At 40.1% G+C, this 22684-nt stretch overlaps 1 protein-coding gene across 1 annotated transcript in view; it reads right to left on the bottom strand.

Annotated features, from left to right (window-relative positions):
- Positions 1–22684, bottom strand: part of KCNB2 (potassium voltage-gated channel subfamily B member 2) — a 200049-nt gene that overhangs the window by 112716 nt on the left and 64649 nt on the right. The gene's annotated exons all lie outside the window — the stretch shown is intronic.

Here is a 22684-nt window from a genome sequence, read left to right as displayed (position 1 = left end):
CTGGCCTACTGAGGCTGTAGGTCAATGAATGTAAATAGATAAAGAAATTTAATTTGATGCATTTGAAATGCTTATTTGCAATAAGGCTCCAGCTACTGAAACTTCATCTAGTGCTGTGGCTTCCTCTTTCTCCTTTTGAGCCCTAGAAGCATCTAACAGGGCTTAAAAATTTCCTGAGAACTCCATCCCTAGAGAGTTCTCTGTCTCAAGGTCTCTGTGAAATGACTTGCTCTAGATCCTTTGGCTCAGATGTTACTGCTTCTGCTTTCATGACCTGGAGCTTGTGTTAGGTCCAACAAAGTGTCATTTGGTGGATGTCAATACAGGCAAAACATTAATAAGTAGTCAGGAAATGGGAAGCAGGCACTTTTAAACAGAGAATATAGCTCAAGATTTTACTTCCATCCAGTATAACTTTTACTTCTTCCAAACTGATCTTCCCAGTCCTGGTATAAAGCCTTACTGTTCAGAGTTCCTAAGGGTTTCATTAAAGAATGACAAGATCCTTCTTCTAAAATCAGGAACACAATTCTGTGTTCAACAGTGAGAGCTGGTCATCCTGTTTGGACTCCCCTTATACATAATATGTACTTACATACACATTGAGTAGACCATCTCCTTTGAGACACAGGACAGTTTTGAAGCTTCTTTTAAAAGAGGACTGCCAACACCTTCTCATGTTTACTGAAATGTTTGGAGGCTTTCCAGTGTGGGTGGCAGCTCACTTGTGCTAGCTAGCAAGTCTTTTACAGAACTTGGCACCACCACTACTAACATGCAGTGGTATGGAAGAAACATCAGTTAAATGTAATTCAGAAGCACTGTAAATACTGTACCACTTTGTAAACAAGCCTCAGCTGGTAGAAAGTATGGACTGGAGAAGTCATTCTGAGAAATCAGTCACCAGTGAGAAGACCTGGGGAGAAACGTGAGTTTCTGAGGGTTTCTTCTCTGTGAACAGGGCGTTTTTCAGTCTGCAACTTCTAAACCTTTTTTCTTCAGCTGTCCTCTGTTCTCTCTTCACTTCACCTGGCTGCTTTTATTCTCTGCTTGCCTCCTGTTCCAGACTTTTTGCCCCCTTTTCCCACCACAAGGCTACTTGGCCACATTTCCAGCATCTGCTCGCACTGCTCTTATTCCCATACAATGTCTTTCGTGGGAGTCTGAGTTGGACTTCATCTCACCTGATCTCTGGTGAAAGACAGGGGTGTGACCCAAACCAGTCATCCATGTACCCTCTGTAAGCAATCGGGAAACAGACACTGCCAGAGCATGGGACAGTCCATCCTAAGACATGGATCTATCCAAACTCTCAGATTAAAATCAAATCCTACACAGAGCAGCTATGGTTCTACCACCTCCCACTCCACCACCTCCTAGCCTGATGCTACAGAACAACCAAAACTGGCATCGAAGGATGGTCCCCTGGGGACAATCTCTTGGGCTTCTTTACCTAGCCACCGGTTTCCATAAACTTCCAGGAACTCCTATTTCATTGGCAAATTTGCTCAGAAATTCTTTGCAGTGAGAGTGAGGATAATGGGACTGACAGAGAGAAGGGTGCAGAAAAAGACAAATAAGCAATGTGACTGTCTTTAAGCAGCTGAGGCCAGAAGTATTCAATTAAGTTTTTCTAAACTACTCCTTATTTCAGTTCTACATTAATTGATACTTCTTCATTCATACATATAAATCTATACTTCATATTTTCCTGATCTCGTATCTCAGCATTGCAGGTTTTTTTGCCTTTTTGACATCACAAGTCTTTTCTGGTAGGCCTCAAAAGCTTTACTGAAAAGAAATGGTTTTCTTAACACTTTGAGTATGATTAATCTGCTCTTAACAGCCATGCTCTCACAATTCCTCCTCCAGCACTTGAAACATAACCTGCTTGAAGTCTCATAGCCCTTCCTCATCCACTACTAATCCCTCAATGTATATGATTCAAATGTTGATGCATGTAGAGCCAATGATGTCTCTTTTCAAAGGGGTACCTTCATCCTGCATCTTTGCGCTGAACTCTTCAAAACCCTTCCATTACACTTAGTTCTGCTTAGGCTGTCATTTCCCATACCCTTTCTCTGTGCTCTTACTGTGTCCAGGTTTTGGTGCCAGGAGGGAACAATGTAAATGATCAGGTGTCTGAAAACCAGGACCTATGAGGAAATGTGCATTGGTTCCTTGGTCTGAGAGAAGGCTGAGGGACGACAGGATGTGATTTGCATTAGATTAGTGAAAAAGGACTGCTGAAATCGGCTCTCCACATCTACTGTGGAGATGATGAAATGTGACAGCCTTCAATTTCAGCAAGGAGCACATAGGAAAATCAGAACAGATTGCCTGGGAGGGCTGTGAAGACACCATCACCGAAGGTGTTTAAGGAAAGATCAGAAGTTTGTCAGAAGCAAAGCAGGTGTATTTGATCTGTGCCCAGAGAACTCACTAAGCAGTCTCTTCATGTCTCTTCTACTTTATCACTCCATGACTCAAAGATAAACACCTGTTAGGTAACTTCATTGTGCTTCTTCAAATATCTCTATATGAACGTCATTGAACGTTATCCAGGAGATAAAAGGACCAGTGCTTATCATAAATTGTGCTCTCATACCTACGCAGGCATATTAAGCCTTACTGTTTGGATCACCTTTTTCTCATCAGCTCACTGACTGTACTCTCCACATTAATGAACATAAAATCCCCAGCCCTACACTGTACAGTACAAATGACATTCAAGAAAGACAACCATGAGTGGGACAGTAGTTCACCTTGAAGCCAGTCACATGCGCTTACCAAAACAGGACACAGAGCATGTGGAAGCAGCAAGTCAGTTCTAAACCGCCCTCCAAATGCACTCAGAAGTGCTTGCTGTGCCACAGGAAAGCCTGGCTTATAACAGCAAAGGTGTGCTTTATATTTTTCTTTTTCATTCTCAACTATTCATTAGAGTAAATTTTATTGTCTAACATGATGCCTGAGTTCAAGTTTTGTTGCTGGGATATTTGTTCTATGAGCTGTTTGGGGGAAATTTAGGAAAAAGTAATTATCTTTTTTCCTAATTTTAGTTTTTTCTTTGCAAATACAGTTGCAATAGCAGTGCTGTAGCAGTAAATGAATTCTGTGGCCTCAAGCATGTCAGTTTTTTACAGCTACCATCATTTTGTCTGATATAAGACATTAAGTCTCCCCAGAACTTCTACCTTTTCTTAAAAAGCTTTTATTTTTCAAGCATACAACCAAAACACTGCACCAAAAATGGAGTTGAGAAGAAAAGCATTGTAATTCATGGAAAGCTTTTTACCACTGAGATTAGGACACAGCCTTTTGGGGACAACTTTCATATTGATATAGACAAAACAAACGAAACCACCCACAAATAATGATCTTAACTGACATTTCTTAGAACACCAGGATTCCTACCTTGGGTTTCGGGAACAACTGAGACATTTTTGCTTGGTGAAGCTCTGATGAAGGCTGCCTGGTAGGACACGGTAAGTTAAATCATCCGTCAATTGCCATGGATGCCGGAGGATGCCATGCACCTCTAGCACTGCAGTGGGCTCCTGTAGACACCAAGCTGTTGGCTGGTGGTGGGGTGGTGGTCGCGAGTCTCCAACACCTCCTCTCTCTCCAGCAAAAGCTCTATGATCTCAGCCCCAGTATGGGGCTCATCCTGATCTTCCTTTTCATGTGGCTGAGCCAGGTCTACTTGTCTCATCTGATCTTTTGTTACAGATAATATCCAGCCTTCTGGTGTTACTACTGCTTCTTCTACCCCATCCCTCCTTTTGTAATAATGAGATGATCTGGAAGAAGGGTGGCTTGGTCTGCCAACCAGCAGTGCTTCCTGGGGTGAAATGTGATTTATCTCCTCTCCATACTAGTCCATATATATATATATTTACTAGAAAGAGCTTTCCTTCAGATGTCTTTGTTTTCTTTTCATGTCTGCCCATCATCACTGACACAGCACCTTGAATGACTGAAAATTACAAATGCTAAAGTGACATTTTTACAGGACAGATAAAACCACCAGTTCAGACTCATCTTTGTGAAAACCAGAGAGAATGAGAAGAGAGCTGTTCTGGCACTAAAGCACCTGATACCATAGGGCTGCATGAAACAAAATTTGTGCAAACACGAGTAATACCATCCCTAATGGCCATTAGCAGTGGATTACCTCCCATACTTCTTTTGTTATGATTTACGAAAACATTATGCATATATGTGCTGCAATGAAGGTTTTTTGTCACTAATTTTGCTTCTTAAAATCTTGTGTTTGTCATTAACATGGGCTACTTTGGCATTAAAAAAAGGAGATGGTCACCTGAAGGAAAGAGTGATTTTGGTCCTGAACTGCAGCGTGGCTGGTCACAGTTACACACTTGGCCACTTTTGGGCACTGCTTCTTTGTCTTGAGGCCCCAGCCAGTCACGAGGACCCAGCAAGAACTGGCTGCCCAGCACCTATCCACTCCATAGAGCTTACCATTCCCCATGTTGACAAAACCACAGGAGTCAGCATGGAAGACAAGGATGTCCTTCTAAAGCACTGAACTCAGAAGTCTGAGCTACATGGAGTAGCCTCTCATTTGCCTTATCTATTGACTACTTCATTAAAATGTTCAATGTTCAGACCCAAAATGGGGATACAAATAGGAGGATAACGACTTCGAGCTTGTTGTGATTATGCTCAGTCTAGGAAATAAATGGATTGAATGAATGTTATCCACAGAAAAACTATGAAAAGGTGTTTCAGAGCAAATGTCAAGAATGCAAAGATGAAAAACCAGAAATCTGGACACAAATGAAAAGAGTAGAGGTCATTGATAGGACTGATAGGACATCGATAGCGCTGCTTTGGATGCATGACCACTGGGAATGAAGGAGCTGGTGAACAAATGAAGATGTGTGAAAACAGCAGCTGCAACATTTGAAAACCTTCCTCATTTGAAACAGCTGAACATCAAACCTCAGCATGAAGGGAAGGCTGCAGAAAGTTATTGTTTATTTTTGCCAGCTGAGGACATGTGAGAGATCCAGAGCTTTTCTGTTTTCCATGTATTTTTTCACCAAATGTTTGTGTAGTGACAGAATTAGTTGAGTTCAACCGAAATTTAAATTCCAGGTTTGATTTTGTACCATTCAATTTTCTACACTGTTTAATTTATACAGTCAATGACAGGAAGAGCAACATGAAGTAAACAAAAATAAGACTACAGTGACATACCCAGCTATCATACTTCCAGATATCAGAGTGTTAACTAGGACTTGCTGAAAACGAAATGTGGTCTACTTTTCTTATAAAATAAAGGAAACTCAAGTATATCCTTGTGTGTACTAAAAAAGTGATACCTTAAACCAGAAAGGATTGAATACACTGTGTGAATGAGACAAATCAAATCTAGATCTTCTTGACTTTTCCCTACTTGAATCTCATTTAAAGCCTCCTCATTTTTTTCTTACAATTATTATATTCCTATGAATTTAAAAAATGCTGCTATATGGCAGAGGGGTTTCAGTCTGAAGATTAGAGCTTTTTATGTTTGCTTTAGAAATATTTCCTAAATTTGGGTAAAACAGTTGTTTTATTTCTTTCCACAGAATCACAGAACCACTGAAGCTGACAGGGACCTCCTTAGATCATCTCATCCAACACCTTCCTGCTCAAAACAGGGTCAGCTAAAAAGGTTGTGCTTGACAATGTCCAGGTTTGAGTATCTCTGGTACATGACATCTATTCTACCACTCTTCTTTATAGACCTCCTTACCTATCATTCTCTAGCTTAATGTTTGGTTTGGTTTTTTTGTTGTTTGTTTGTTTTTCTTTGTGGGTGTTTGTCGTCATCGTTGTTTGTTTGTTTGTTTGTTTTGTTTTGTTTTTATTGCATGTAGGAACAGCCACATGTCAGCTACCCAAGATCTAGACTGTGTCAGGGGACACAGTCCATGACACAACTAGTAACAGAGGTCAGTACAGGACTGCTCCAACCAGTCTTTGACCAGTTGTTCCAGTAAGAGAGCTACTGCCATGGCAAACATACATATTTCCCTGTCTCTGAATTATGGCTTTGCTGGTTTGTATTGTTATTTGAGAGCTTTTATTGCTTATGCTTAACTTGAAGAGCTCTACCATCCATCCCAAAACCTACCTTATGGAAATGTGTCCTTAAATTCCTCTTATTTAATCACAGTCTTGAGAATATCAGCATATACTTTACAGTCTAGACACAACATTTCTACATTAAAGATAATATTTCAATTTAATAAAATATTGAAAGCAAATTTCTCAGTGCATCAAAATAGCTAAGGGCCGAGTTAAAGTTTATTGCTCCTATTGACCTACCAGACAATCTTATTCATCTCTTATTTGGAAAGAAATACTTCAGCTAGGTATGGGATGCCCACAAACAGCTTAATTTTATATAAAAAGAGGAATTGCATCCAGTCACTGCACTGATATTAAAATATGTATATTGATCTGACCAGAAGGTCCCAGAAGTCCTTGCACATCTTTTATTTGGATTCCATTGATTTGGGAACCAGACCTCAATGAATTGAAAGAGGTTTTTTTGCAATTTGTTACACTGACTTGCATCTCTGAGTATGTGTTTTCTGCATCATTTTGTCACTCCAATTAAATTAGAGAATAAATCTAAACACAGCTATAAGGCAAAACCCATTTCAGACTAAGGAAGGCGTATAACCTCCCCTGAAGGCCTCTACATAATTATTGTGGATTTCAATTACAAAACAATTCAAACAACTGTAAGGATTGTTTTATAATGGAAAATTTAAAAAAGCAAATAGAGCTAGCTTGGCCAAATACAGACTAAGTTATTTGTCTTTCAACCACTTCCACAGGAGAAAAATATTTAATGAGTCCATTCTTAGGATCAGAATGAAGTGTGTGCTCATGTGCCTGCAGGTTTGGCTTCCAGGATCTATTCCTGCAATTTTTTATAGAAGTATTTTCAATTTAATCAGTAAAAATACTTCCTGTCACATAGGTCTTCAGAAACATATTCCCTAGTAAAAAAAAAAAAAACAACAAACAAGGTAATGTAATGGTAACAGCAAACCAATAATGATGGCTTTGGGAATAACAATGTGGAAGAGGATTTTTAAGAGCTTATGACTAAGGATTGTGAATAATATTTGATGCATAACAGAACAAACAAGTAAACATTTAAGTGGGGATGAAGTTCCATTAAAATGGGGGGAGATGTGCAATCATTTCCCTGACATGATTCTAAATTATACGGCATTTCAATTGTACCAACAGTCATCAGATTTTCTTCTGCTGTTGATGCTTTTAGAAGAAATGTAACAACCCAACGCTAACTACTGACTGGAGTTTTAATGGCAGTGTAAGAATAAAAATGATAATGTTTTTATAAATTGCATGAGGTTAAAACTAGCACAACTTTATGAAAATGAACAAGAATTACTATCAATTTATTTTAGTTTGTGTAGTCTGAAGTTTAATACTAAAGAACTCCTTAACATTTTTATTTTGAAAAAAAGTATGAGCATCTATGGCATCTGATTGATGGCACGTGAATGTCTGTGTTCAGAGACTGAAATACCATGATTCTATCATGGACAAGCCCTTTGCAAAGAAAAGGCAGGTTTCAGGTAATAAACTCTTCTTACTCTTCTTCTAATGTCTGCTTAATAATAAATGGTAAAACTTCTGCCTAAACTGGAAAAACAGAAAGAACAAAAGCTAAATTCTGTTCATGCCAGATCAACGTATATGGAAGTTCTGATGCCTACATAAGCCTTTTGTTTGACCTCCTATTTTTGACTGCAGAAAATTATGAGCACAATGGAGGCAGAACATATCCACTGAACAGGCTAAACTGAAGGTTTCTAATGCATGTACAGAAATAGCCTGTCTGTATGTAAATAGCACCTACATACATACATAAAGCATTATTCAGGTTTCTTGCATCAGTGTTGACTTCATTAACTCCTAAAAATAGCCTTGAAAAGCTTTCTCCTTACAGGAACACAAACAATACTATGACTGTTCTATTATGGGCAGAGGTAGGCTGGTACGCTTGTATAAGCCCAAAAGAAGTGGACATGGCCTTTGAAATTTTCTACTCTAAAGACCTAAAACCAATAATTAATTTACAAAATTGTTATCTCAAGGAAAATAAAAACAAATAAACAGTTATTTAACCCTCAGAACATCAGAGCTCTCCAGGCTGCCAGACAAATAAGTGCTTTGGAAAATATATGTTGACATCTACATGACATACTTACTATTCGAAGGGTTACTTTAAGTATTATTAAGCAAAACTGTCAGCTTGAATGATTGCAGCCTTAACAAAGAGATTCTCTTTGGCAGCCAGGAAGCCTTATATTCCATGCCAAGATGACACCTGCCATTTATAATTGCTTGAAAAAGACAAAGACTCTCCACTATAGTGCTGTAAACTCATGTGTTTTATCTTTTACTCTGATATCCTGCACTTTGGGCTTCAGAGCTATTTACTTTTAATATATACAGAAAGTACTAAGTCTAGAAATTTTGAAGATAGGCCTTGGCAAGGTGACAGTGACAACTGGTGCTTGCTATTTTGCTACCGTTTGCTACATTTTTAGGCACAAAAAACTTTCAGGATGTGAACTCTCAGTAGGAAATTATGTCTTCCAGCCAACAGAACGGTGCAATGAACACTGCCTTCGTTACTGGCAACATAGCCATGATCTAACAAGCTCTGACAATGCATGCAATATTGTCATGTTTTCCATTTGATGTCTGTTGATCAGAAGTAACTCACAAAAATAAATATTTTGGCTTCAAACCATTCTAGCAAATTAAAAAGAGAAAGATATCTGGACATACCCATTAAAAATAAGTGCTGTGTCTACAAGAAGTGGAAGAAAAGGAAACCACTCTTTTAAAATGCCTTACATATCAATGTCCATGTTCACACCAGCTTCGGAGGCCTCTGCAGTACAGTACATACAAATTATAGAGGCCTCAGCCGCTTTCTTCCACACTCACATCTGCCATTAGGTGTGAGCATAGCTAATGTGTACAGCCCAGTTTGTATTGCCTTTATGTCCATTCTCAGTGGGCAGCTGTCTTGGGATGAAGGAAGATGACCAAAAAGAACAGTTCTGCCATTTTTTCTGCCATGTACAGACATTCCTCCAGCTGCTGTATTGCCCAGAGTCGACAAATTTATTCTAAAGGATTGCACTAGAGCACTGTATGCTACAGACATATATAATAAACTCACGCTACTTGTCCTAAGAAGTGTTAGGACCAGACTAGAACAAGGAAGTATATGACAGAAATCCATACATAATACATATTTCCATGTAACTTTGCTGAATAACTGTATGCTAAATGTATCGTTTCATCCCGGGTTTCTCTGTAGTTGCTTGGCTGAAGTTCTGCCCACAGCTTTCTCTGCTCTGTTGTGCAAGTTTTCTTTGCAATTAAAACCCCTCCCATGGTTTACCCAGGAGCTCAGCGTGATCACAGGTGGTGTGATGATGTATGGAGGCCTGCACCAGACAACAGGTATGGCATTTTGTTCATGGCACACCCTTAAGGATAAAAGCCTTCCCTGTTGGACTCTATTACTTTGAAGGACTGTTACAGAAGTGGTCTTCACAACTATTTTGCTGTCTTCTTTGGTAGGGGTTTTTCTGGTCCAAGAAAACTGGCAGTATGGATGTACAAGCTCAGTATTGACTGTCACTGTGTGTTATCATGTACCTGCCTGCTGGGAACAGATGGGCAGCAGGAAGAACTGGTGATGAAGTTAGATGCTGGATGCTCTCTGATTAGGGGATTACTACCAACAGAGGTTTAGGTTTGAGGTTGTGTCTGGCTGAGAGGTAAATGGCCACCACAGAGGTGGCTGCAATTTTTTTATTTTCATTCAGTTGAGTGGTTGCTTTTAACAGAAAGCATATTAGCTAATTTGCAAAGAGTAGGGGTAATCCTGCTTCCTGTGACTGCAATTTTGTTTCGGAATTACCAGAAAAGGCAGCCCCAAACTGATGACTTCTCCAGGATTTTTATTTCAGTTATGAGATCTGAGACCTGCTGAACTTTCCTGTAGCTTCCACACAGATGATAATTCATTTCTATTCCTACTCCCTCTCCTAACAGCACTGATGTGCGAGGGGGAGATCTACAGTTGCTGGAAGCCTGTACACAGCCTGAATTCTCATAAAATAATAACAACAAATGAAAAATGCAATAAAATACATGACATGGCTTTTACCAGCTAAATCTAATTTATAATCCAAAAGCTTCCTTTAATATAAAATGTCACCACAACAAAGACTTGGTTATAAAGCTAATAGCAAATGGAATGAAAGGAAAGAGAATCCAGAGTCATATGGTTCAGGTCTTGCCAGTCACTTATTCTCCCCATAGAACTATAGTGCAGAATAAAATTAATATTTGCCTTAGTTTTGCTCATGTCATGGAAAATTAAAATAAAGGAAGATTTAAAAGGTGGATTTTTGGCTCATTTTTTGTGGAAGTTCACACTGGTGTTAGCAAGAGGAGGGATTCAGCTTGGTACCAGCTCACACCCTGCACAGCTGCCATAGCTACAGAAAGTCAGGAGCCAGGTCTTGAGGAGAATGCAAGTACCTTAAAGAGGGCTTAGACAGATTTCAGTTATTAAAATTCAAAACTGCAATGCAAAAATGTCAATTTCACAGGCTTTGCAGGAAACTGTACTTGCTAGGCACCCTCCCTTTTTGCACATACCCAGTGCTCCATCTTTCTGAGCAGTCCCTACAGTGGTGCAGACACGAGGTGATGTACAGAAACAATACACAACAGTGTCCCTCAGCTCACCTGGAGGTAACACTCAACACTCACAATATTTTCTCTTCTGAAAAGTGGTCATACCCATGTCTCCCGCCCCACAGAGCTACCCGCCTTTGGGATATGGTGCTCTTTTCTCTTTCTGAAGAGGTCATAAAAACTAAGTCTCTGACTCCATAACTATTGATTGGCCCAGGCTACAATTTGAAGACTCATCTTCTAAGATTGTGGTTTCTTTTGTTTTGTTAAAGAAAAGAAAAGAAAAACAGGAAACTCTTTTCTATTCATAGAGCACACACAGATCCGTCTCCTTAGGGGAGAGGCTTGGACTCTGGCTCCTTCACAGAGCCCTGACTCAGGCACAGAAGCTCCAGAGAGGACCATGACTGATGTCAGTGTCCAGGTTTTCCTACTGGTGAGCTCCAAATAATCACCTGTTCAAAACAGGGACATTCTGGATTGCTTTTCCAGATGTCTGACTCTCTCCACCAGTTCCATATGGACATGAGGGACACAACTCCTTTGGAGCTCAGGACTTTTAGGATGAGACAAAGTTTTGTAATCTGCTCAGTGGAATAAACTGTGTGCCCAGCCTCCTTAAAATGGACAGTCACAGCATCTGCTATGGAGGCAATATCTCCTTGAAGGACTCAGGAGGATTTGCAGTTCATGGGTCACTGTTAGAAGTTCTACAATTGTTCTGTCCTTCGGTTTCCCATCTGTGGAAAGAGGTCAGGTGTATTTCTTTTACTTTTTCTCTGCTTTCTCTATTTTGTGCCATATTGTGACACTTTTATTCTGAAGAGTGAATTGTGGTACTTCAAATACCACTGACTTTACAGAAACTATCCATCAAACTCCTCATCAATCTAAGACAATGTTACTTATAGTTTATCAACTCTCTTAGGTGAGGGACAGTCTGTTCTCATGGGTTTCAACAGTATTTAACAAAAGAAAGACCTAATTTTCATAGGTTCACTTCCTGTGATTAAAACACTAGCAAACCCTTTGCACATTTTTACCCCAGGCATTCTTTCTGCCCTGTGTATGTATGTGACTAGACCTTGATTATCACTTTCTATAGTGTCATTTAAACAATTTAGGGTATTGGATTAAATTAACAGATCAGTTCTGCAGAGGTACAGACACTCAGTTGACGGGATGCACTCTAATATAGACATTTCAAACTGGAGATGAGAGTATCCAGTCAAATTTATATATCAGCAGCATTCGTATCTTCTGCCAAATCACTGTAGAGCTGCAGTTTTTATATCGCTGCCAAATCACCACACGGTTGCTGATTTGATAGCACTGGCTTGTGTGTCTCAGAGCTGTCTTCATAGACTTCAGCAGGCACAAAGGAGCTATGGATTGCAACGTTTAGCAGTGGGGGATTAACGAGAAATGTTGAATGTTGGATGGTAAATACCTCAATCCACAATTCACATTCACAGCTTTAGTATTCCAGCTTTCCTGCAAGTGAAATGTAAATTTTGGATAACTTCCGAAAAGCAACATACTTTCCCCTTCTTTCACTAAGTTGTTTGCCATGTATTAAGTTATGATCCTCTCAAATGGAGGCTGAATGAGAATTAAACAAAAGCCCTAGCCCTAAGCTATTGCAGATGTGAACTCTAGGAGAACAAAAAACATTTCAAAGCAGAGAGGAAAATCTTGACTCAGAGGTAAACATCAGCCTATCATTTTTACTTTGGATTTCAGAGCGACCACTGTGAACCACAAGATCCTGCTCCCCAACTGCTTCTGCTCATCTTGTGTCATAAATATTCTAAGCTGATGGAGGCAGATGTTCATTTTTACACAGAGATTACATATAGTTTCCCATATAGTGCTTGTCATATAGTGCAAGGCAAAATGATCTGATTTGTTATATAAACAGAATTTTATTGCTGTGTTTTTCTGTCTTATCACAGAGCTCAGGTACATACAAAGTTGAAAGTTATCTGTCCAAGACATATTTGGGAGTAAAATCAGGCTACAAATATGACCCTGTGACACCAGCTAACCTTTCGAAAGCCCCCACAGAATGGGGAAATAGCAACAAAAGTCAGGAAACAGCATTACAATGCAGGGTTGCAGAAAGATAACATAAACAAGAGAGAACACTGTATTTTAAAGCCATTGACTGTCCTTTTCCTTGGTAAGTTAGCTGCAATAATCTCCAACAAAAAGTGCCCTGAATAATAAATGTGAAGAATTGGATGGTACATGGAGTATATGTAATAGGGAGGGGGTGGAGATGCAATTACCGATAACTACTTTGAGACTGTACAGAATGCAGAGCGTAGGCTATTTGGGCACTTTGCCATGATTCTGAGTTAGCACTAAAGTTTTGCTAGTAAACCATGACAACCACTGTTTTTATTAGGTTCAGCAATGGAAATGTATCAGCTTGCCACACAGTATTAGGGCACTTGAAAATTTGGGATGCTGCTGCAGCCTGAGGGTAGGATGAAATGGCTGGAAGGAAGAATTGGTGCTGCAGGAAAGGAGGCTGTAACACCCTCAGAGGATTTTTAACATAGTGCTCAAGTTGCATGAGCTAACAACTCTCGTTTGGTCCCACTTGCAACATCTGCAACTCTCACCCTAGGAGCAGAGCACCAACACCTTTCTCCTCCTGGGGCATATACACATGAGCAGAACTGAGTGGTGCAACCCAGCAACTGCAGCTGGCCCAGGAGGATCTTCCTGGGGGCAAAGGGGCCTCCACTCCTCCAGGGATGCCTGCCCATTGCACGGAGGCTACACATTCAGAGGCACCAGAGCCTCTGGTGCTTCTCTAACTCATTCCCTAGTGCATAATCTCAAGAAACAGGGACACTGGAAGGCCCTGTCTTGTAAACCAACACATGGGCATCGCCACTTTAAGTTCTCCACATCTGCTCTTCACCCAGCCTCTCCAGGGGAACTCAGACAGATTTATCCAGCCACACTGCTGGATAACTGAAAGCATTTGCAGAGTTTCCAGCCTACCTGGAATATGCAACCTGAATGATTTTCATTTTTTAACTGTTGGAGATGTATGGGTTCTTGCTTCCTACGGACAAAGCCAGATTCTCAGAAGAAAAGCTATTGACAGTAAGTGGCAGACTGAAATATTTCTCACTGAACTATGTACGAACTAGAAAGTGCAGTAACCAGTCTCATATGAAATACTCAGTAAGGCATTTCATGATGAGAGTTCAATTAGCATATATCCAGCTGACTACTGTACAGGAACAGACCCTTTTCAGTTGACATGTGTTGATTAGGACAAAATTCACCAATTAAATGACTATTCTACGTAGAAGCTGAAAAAAATTAGCCAAAACAAGCAAACCAATGACCAGGCAACATGCCATTTTGGGGGAGAGTAACCACAGATGAGCCAGTGATTTTTGTAAGCAATATTCAATTCTCAAAAGTTTCTGCAAAGCAGGAGTCAACAGCTTATCTGGGACAAAAGATAGAATATTGCTCCTACTCTTTTCCAAAACAACTGCTAATTCTTTTGAAGTATTAAAGTCAACCTATCCTTGCAGCAAGGGATGGCTAAATACTTTCCAGCTCCATTTTTTAATATTATAGTGCTTCCCAAGGGAAAGAGAGAGACACAGTCAATCCGTACTTGTGCAGTTTGCCAGACAGAGACATGCCAGATAAGCTGATCTAACATCTTGTTATCACAAAAGCTGAGTCCCAATGCACTCTTTCCCCATCTTTCCTGCTCCTGATTGCAAGCTTCTGCTGTTTCTCTTTACAAAGCCTGGTGTTCACTTGACCCCACTGTAAGCTGATTTCATTAATTATTTTTGGATGAAATTAGAATAACAGGGCAAAAGGAAATTAAGAGTTTTCTTCCAGGCTGGGCAGTTGAACCGGTCCTCCATAAGGTCTGATGAGGACTGTAACAGAAAAAGCAGTATGGTATGGCCACGAGCAGGGACAGGAAAAGAAGAAGAGGAAGAGGATCAGATAAATGGGATTTCCCCTTTCAGCAGCAACCAGCCATCAGACCAGATGCCATCAGGCTGCTGGCTACACATTCAATATCTATTCAGCCAACAGCTCTGCTCCTGCAGCAGTTACTAGCTTCAAGCATCCCCACTGACCAGGGAACTGCTAACGACCTTTAATTGCTGGCAGAAGTTCATGTGTGAGTAATTCCAGAGCAGAGGACCAAGAACAGCTATCATTCTGCCATCCTGGTGGGGGGTGAACCTCTGCTAACTCAGGTGGTCATGCATGTGCATGCCAAAAGAGGTTTAAGTTTGGGAAACAAGCTGTATATCGTGCTCTCAAGCATACATGGCTCTAAGGCACAGAGGCAAAGTCAACTCTGGCATTCACAACTCTCAGTACAGTCACTTTTTATTCCTTGACTTGCTTGAAATAAGCAATTTGCAGCCAAGCTGTGCACACAGTGATAAAGCCCTGTAAAAACGACGTGGAGCGCAGCATTCAGCTGCTTTATGGGGCCAGAGAAGCTCTATGAGCCAGGTCCGGGGTTTATGTCACAGGAGCACTCAAAGCACAAAGCTTTGGAAGAACCTGCCATGGAGAGGAATAAGTTGTGTCATCTACTTGCCTGCAGGTAGTGAAGCAAAGGGCACTGACTCCAGTTATTTCTGAGGACCCTTGCACTTTTTATCAGGATGCCAGTTGCCCACATCCATTCGTGCGCACCCGTACACTGTGAGGTGTTCTGGGGGAGTGCTCGTAAGCTGTTTCTTGCCAAATAAGATCTGCACTGAGATAACTGAGTGCATGGAGCACATATGCCTATTTCAGGTGTTTCCATAGATTAAAGAAGCATCAATTTTATCATCTTACACTAGGCAAAGAACAGATACCCAACCTGGAAAGATAACTGCACTTCATTTCATAGTTTAATTTGGAAGGTGCAATTAAGAAGTTATTGCTTTGCTATATACCACAAACACCACTAAACATAAATACTGGCACTAATTCTGGATTGGAAAGATCTAATAGACGCATTATACAGCTTCAATTGAAAAGCATCATTCCCATTGAGAAGTCCATTATCAATGAGGAAATTAAGCCCTGTAACCAGCTACAACCAAGTAAAAATATTTAGATCATAATTAATTGGTTAGGGATGTGGGTAAAATTTTAAAGTGTCTTTAAGAATATCATTTCTATCCAGAAGGATAATTCCACTTATTCAATTGGGAGCCAAACTTAAAATGAAGCAAGCTGCATGTCTTTTAGGGAAAGATGATTCCAGTAACATCTTTACATAATGAAGACACAAAATACGGGCTGCCACGCAGCAAAGTTTCACCAGATCCAAGAATGCCTTGTATTTAACATTAAGTAAGGTCAGACACATCCTGAAATGCAAGGTCCTTTCCTCCCATGACAGACAAATAAGTGTAATAGCGCATACTTCTCTTAATCAGGATGTGCGTAATCAGGATGGCGCCTTATTAAGATACGTCCCAGAGAACCTGTTTAGCTTAATGACAGTGAATGGTAATGACAACTGCTTAACTGGGATAGTATTAGCAAAAATTTCACTTAATGGGATACATACAGATTGTGTCAGCAGGTTAAGTGGTGTTTAACTAACTGCGAAATTCTAAACCTATCTCCCTTAATAAATAAATTGTCAAACAATAATTAAAAGAAGAAACTGTAATGACTGAAATTTCTAGCCTTGTGTTTACAGATAGGACTAGAGTCCTATGTACACAAAAAATGTACTTCAGAAAAATAACTTATTTTTTCCTTCCTGAACAGATTGCTGTTTTTCAACTGTTTTCATTATTTGAAGTAATTGATAGACAGCTTTTCAAAATAACTCTTTAGCTGAGGCTGATCTGACACAGTTCATTGCAAGAGTTAGCTGTTCTACATGTCAATGACTTTATCTAGATAAAGACACCACATGACAGGTTGCTGGTCTTGGGCTGGATGAACATAATGTAGAACTGCATCCACAGTAAGACAATATATGTATTTCATTATCTGATGATGCTCTCCAATATTGTCTTAAGACTTAAAGTTCAGTGAATGTTTGTCAGTAAATCTGTTTGCCAAGGACCCTCATGATGAGAGCAAAGCTGCACCAGCAGACAAAAGGCATTGTATTTTACACTTCAGTGGCATTTCACAGAAAATTGTTTCTAATATTATCTCAGGGGTCATTGCTACTCCATGTCTGAGGTAATGGTTATGCTCCACACCAGGGAGAGCAGATATAGCAGATATCCCCCTTCCCTCTTCCCCTGCCGGCAGACACCCACAGGAGGAGGACCTAGAGCTGCTCCAGTCTCACCACCCATGGGTGCAAGGTATCATTGCCCTCATTATAAAGCTGGTCCTGAGCATGTCCCTAAGCCAGGACATCCACTGAATGGGGAGCAGCTTGGAAACAAACTGTGACTGCTGCATCTGGGGTAGGGATCCAATGCCCTGCCTCATCAACAGGACTCACAGGGAAGCTGTAACACAACCCTTCCTCCTGGCTCACATAATATTTATCTGACTTGGCAGCCTTCAGTCTTCCTCTTTTATGGCTGCCTCAAATCAGGACAGCTTAATGAGGGACAACAAATGGTTGATAGATGCCCTCATTAATGAAAATTTAGTATACTATTTCTACTGTGATATGCCTTGCTTTGGTATTTTGCAAAAAATTGGCATTTAAGATTGGCTGCTGAGTCGAAGACTCTGAAGATTCAACAGCAAACTACTCAGATAAATATTACTGGGCTGTGTGAAGGATAGCTTGCAAAACATGTGGTTTCAATATTTCTTCTTAAGTTAGCTGTTAGCCTGTGTGACTGCTCCCATCCACTTTAGAAGTGCTTCGATGTCATACAATTGGTTGCATAGTATAATACAGAATCAATTTACACAGATGAAAGCATACTTTTGGAGACCAGATTCCACATCTGCTAGGGTTTTTACTGGTATAGCTGCAATGTTCAAGGACAAACACCCCTCAACATCATAGGGACTCATAGCAGGGGCTAAGCTGTAGACAAGCATCTGTCATGAGACATTTCTTCTCCTCCTTAACTGAATGACTAAACACATCTATACAAGTTCAAGGCTTCAACAAATTACCTTTTAAACAACAACATAAATATATGTGTGCTTGTTTGTTTGCTTGTTGGTGTTTGTTTTGGTTTTGTTTTATTCTTCTTAATTCCATGAGCATTCTTCGCTGAAGAAGGGTTTCTGGTAAAACTAAATAAAGAGATTGTTAAATGCTACTAAGGAAAACAAAAGAGATTTGCTTTTCTTTAGGATTTTTCTGAATGAATATTGAATGTGAGTCTTCTAGGATTTTATATGCCCTAGTTATGATCGTTAGCAAAATGAATTGCAACATTATTTTTTTGATAGGAAATACAAGGATGTTTACTTGGATGGGTCCAAAAATGCACAGTCTTCATTATAAAATTGATTTTCACTGATGAATTTTCAGGTTTATGTCAATGCAAATGAAACAGCTGCTGTGCATCATTCCTATTTTTTATCCTTAAATGGATAAAAATATGTGGATGAGGTGAAACTGTTTCATTCCAAATCCATCTAAGCCCAATTATTTTACGTGGATTTTTCTGATTCTATCAAAATATAATTGAATGAATAAATTATAGAATATATCACATTATATCAATGTATAATTGCATACATTTTGATAATGATATATTGCCAGTATTACACTGCTTTGAGATATCGCAATATTGCTACTTTCATTGCTTTCATGTTCGTACTTTTTGTTCAGAAAGAAATTGTTCTCCTTATGCATTTCATTCTGGTTCAGAACTTGAGAAATTACATTTGACTTGACTGATTGTCTTTTCAAACTGTACAGCAGAGGAGTTATTTCTGATTTACCAAGCGGAAAAACAAGAAAAGTGGTGAAAAGGTCTGGCTGTGGAACTACTCCTCATGCAGCAGGAGATCTGGATGTTGCCCATTCATCACTGGGCATTATGTGTCCCTCTGTGCTCTGGCATATGGTGGATTTGAGTTTGCATTAGCCCTAGATATGAACATATTGAGCCTGTGACACAAAGCCTGTCTCTTTAGTGGGCAGCTGCAAAGACTAAGGCTAACAGCTTTGGAGCCCTCAGCTCCCAGTGTTAGCTAGGATAGCAGACATCACAACAGTGGAAACTCATCCAGGAATGAAATGCATTTACTATGCAAAAAACATAAATTATGTATGTGAAAAGTAATGTGGATAATAGAACATTATTGCATAAAATAATAATTCACTGCAAACAAACTTGTGAATCCATGTGAATCCAATTGTTCCTTCTTCTGTACTAATTGCATCTTATTGTCCTTACCAAGATAAAAGTGCTGCCAGTTTTCTTGGTGTTATTGTATGCAAAGCATCTTCAAGTGCATGTGGATATTCTCACACCACTACAGCCATATATGCATCCACCAAACTGAATAAAACATCACACCAATAACCAGCTATGGCACGACTGTACATTGTCACATTACTTTTCTAGTATGCAAAATTGCAGCAAATAGATTCAGTCCGTATGATTTTCTACTGTATTTCACAAGAACAATACTTCTTAAGCCTCTGGTATGATAAATACAATAGGTCACAGTCAAACTATGGATTATTCAAGCATCCAGTCTATTTTCCCATGACGTTTCCCATTGTAATGAGCTTCCCCAGTGAAGTAAACAAGACGCATGTCTCTTTGCTTAGACCTTTCTGAGGAATATCCTGAACCACCTCTGGATTGCATGCAAAAACCAAAACAAAAGATGAGATGGGAATGATGGAGAGGCACACACATCACAGCTGTGAAAACTCAAAAGCCTTGTAATCTACAGGAGTGCTCCTCCACGCTGATAATCTTCGTTATGTGTTGGCTGAATTGCTCCATCCTTGGATAAGCCAGCCCTAAGACTGCACTGGTGGAGGCTGGGGCCGCAGGGGAGGGATTGGTCCAGCAGCCGACGCGTAAAGTCTGATTAAGTGATCTGCCGCTGGTGAAGTCCTTCAGTGACCTGCCGGCTATTTCCGTGCCTAAGTCATCTGTGAAACAGCCCCAGCACGTGATGCCCTTGCTGACGCATGCACACGCCAACTGAGCAAGGTGGCCACCGGCCTTTATCTTCCAGCTGGGAAAAAAGGCCCACGCACACCTACTTCCTCTCATTTCATCTAATCCAAGGATTGAAAACGTCATGTTAGATTGGAATGGAAGCTTCATTAATAAAACAACAACAACAACAACAGCAACAAAAAAGGGAAAAGAAACAAAGGAAAATTGAAGATATTTCAAACTACTTTTTAGATTCTTTGATTAATTTGAAATAATTTCCTTCCCACAGCAAAACTGTCGGGCCATTTAGGAGAATCAAACTAACTTCAAATATTGCACTCAATCTCTCTGATTTTCCACTGCTGTCTTGTGTACATTTAATGGAAATACCATGACAAAAGACAACCCAACTTCTGAACTCTGATAAAGAAGATATTCTGGGAAGGAGAGGTCAAAAAATTCAGTTAATGACAACTTTTTTCAGTGCCACACTAAAAGGTGTCCTTTCATTCTCAGAAATGTGATCTATTGCAATCCAGATGATTCAATAGCTTGCAGTGCTTCATCTTCTCTTTGTGAAGTATTTATCTATTTTGGTATCGGAGTTGGAGTTCTGTAAGACATAATTAAACCACGACCTGCACATACAGAGTAATTCTTTAATGAAGAGTCTCACACTTGAAAGCATTAACACAAATTTTTGCTTCAGAGAAAGGGAAAATGAATGCATGTCTTGAGCAGCTTTAATTATGTAATGAGATTAACATGATTCATTAAAAAAAAAAAGTACTTTTGCTTATCTGAGTAAGTCACTAGCACCATCAGAAGAGTTTCCCAGAGAAGATGAACAGGCTGATTTTCTTTTTTCAGTGTGTTCTTGTGTCTTAAACAATTCAGTAACAATTATGCTCCCCATTGCTACCTAGGCTGGGGGCATCCTTATGACAAGGGTACCAGAGCACGTGTTGACTACACTGCACTGATGTCACTCGCGTTTCTGCCTGCCAGAACCACTGGCTGTGATGGGGAGTGACAATGGGAGCAGCAATGGCTGTAAGCAGAGGGTTGACCTGTACATCCCCTACCACGTATTGAAAATCCTTCCTCACAGGATGATCTGTCAGGCAAAATAAATACCCCTGTGGAACAGCACACGAGAAAAACGTGATTCCTCATGCTGTTTTGCTTTGGCATACTGTAGTTGTGGCTTTTTTGTACTCTAATGTAGATATTGCTTGTTACCAGATTTTGGGAAGCCTCTTGTAACCTTCAGAAAGGGTAAGGGGAATCCTTCTCAGTGAATAATCTCTGACTCCACATGGTCTACACTCAGGTGGTATTAGATTAGGTGAATTTCTAGGAATGGCTAAAATGGGAAACCCCTTTACTTCTTTGTCAGTGCCACTGCAAGGCAGGTCTCAAACTGAGTCTATTTTGATGTGATTTCCAGGCACTGTAATGTAGATGGGACACATATCCAATATTTTTAGCAGCAAAATTTCAAGCACAAAACCACACACACACACAAAAAAACACGTTACAAGTCTTTTGGGACAACGAAAAGCCGATCTTTGTTACCACTCTGCCCCTCACATAACTACAATCAGTAGAAACAATGTCTCTTTCTCAGACTACTGAGAATACAGCTCTTGGGAGCAATTATATGGCCAACTTGAAATAAAGGAAAGCCACTATTAATATTAAGCTTATATCAGGATGGAAGCATCAGTTCAGATCTGACAGAGCTTCTTGCAGTACTGCTCGTTCACAGCAGTTAAAAGCTGGCAGGCACAGGCAATGCTCATGCAGCCAGGTCTACCAGAAACACAACTGTTCCACAAAAGAGACCTGATCTGCTGCTTGACCTCCTGAGATCTGACTTCACTCAGACTAATATGGGAATAGACATCTGTGTGAAAAATCAGCACCAGCCTTTTTGAAAAGGAAGACTACTGTGGAGCGTGTTTTCATTAACAGCAGCCTGGAAATGGATATCAGGAGATGCTCTCTAGGGAATTTTGGCAACTGGGACTGAGTTCAGCCTTTACAGAGGTCAACTAGAAGGCAGCCATGGACTTAACTGGCTGTAGACCAAGTCCCCCCTGAACTGAAGAGGGTGGTCAGCACTAGCAGGAGGACAGTGATATCCTGTAGGACACCAAGCAGAGTGGATGGAAACTACATCTTATCCCAGGGATTGTTGATGACACTTATCAGGAAATTTCTCTTATCACACATCTATCAATAACTTTATACTGAAGAAAGCTATAGGTCTTTTGGAAAGTGAAATGAGAGCTGGGAGACAAGTCGAATAACAAAACTAACCTCTTCAGCCTCTGCTTCTCTGTTTACATTAACAGAGTAGGTTCAGCAGCTTATTTCAAGCACTGAGCATAAAAACAAAACAAGCTACAAGAGCAATTACAACACTATGAATTGCTTCTCTCTGTCCCTCCAGACAAACACACTGTCCTCACTCCTGGAGGGTATTACAGAGAAAGAAGATGCCCAGAGCCAAGATTTCTTGATTCTGGGTGCCCTGTTATATAGTGGCTACAGCTATGGAACACTCCCTTCTAAGTAAGCTCCTCTGAATAGGTAATCATGCCTGCAAATTTCTGTACAGTCTGCCATTCTGATGATGGCAGACTGATATATTAAAATAACAATGTTACCCACAGTGTCACTCAAACACCTGACCAACATGGTGATCCATGACAAAATTTAATCAATTTTCCACTGAGGGCACCCTGAAGAATTAATTAGATACACAAATTCCATTAACAATCCCTTAAATGACTTGCATTCCCAAT

This window comes from Columba livia, chromosome 2 (assembly GCF_036013475.1).
Source record: "Columba livia isolate bColLiv1 breed racing homer chromosome 2, bColLiv1.pat.W.v2, whole genome shotgun sequence".
NCBI classification, from domain to species: domain Eukaryota; kingdom Metazoa; phylum Chordata; class Aves; order Columbiformes; family Columbidae; genus Columba; species Columba livia.
The sequence above is the reverse complement of the archived record's forward strand: the minus strand, read 5'-3'. Positions and strand labels throughout refer to the sequence as shown.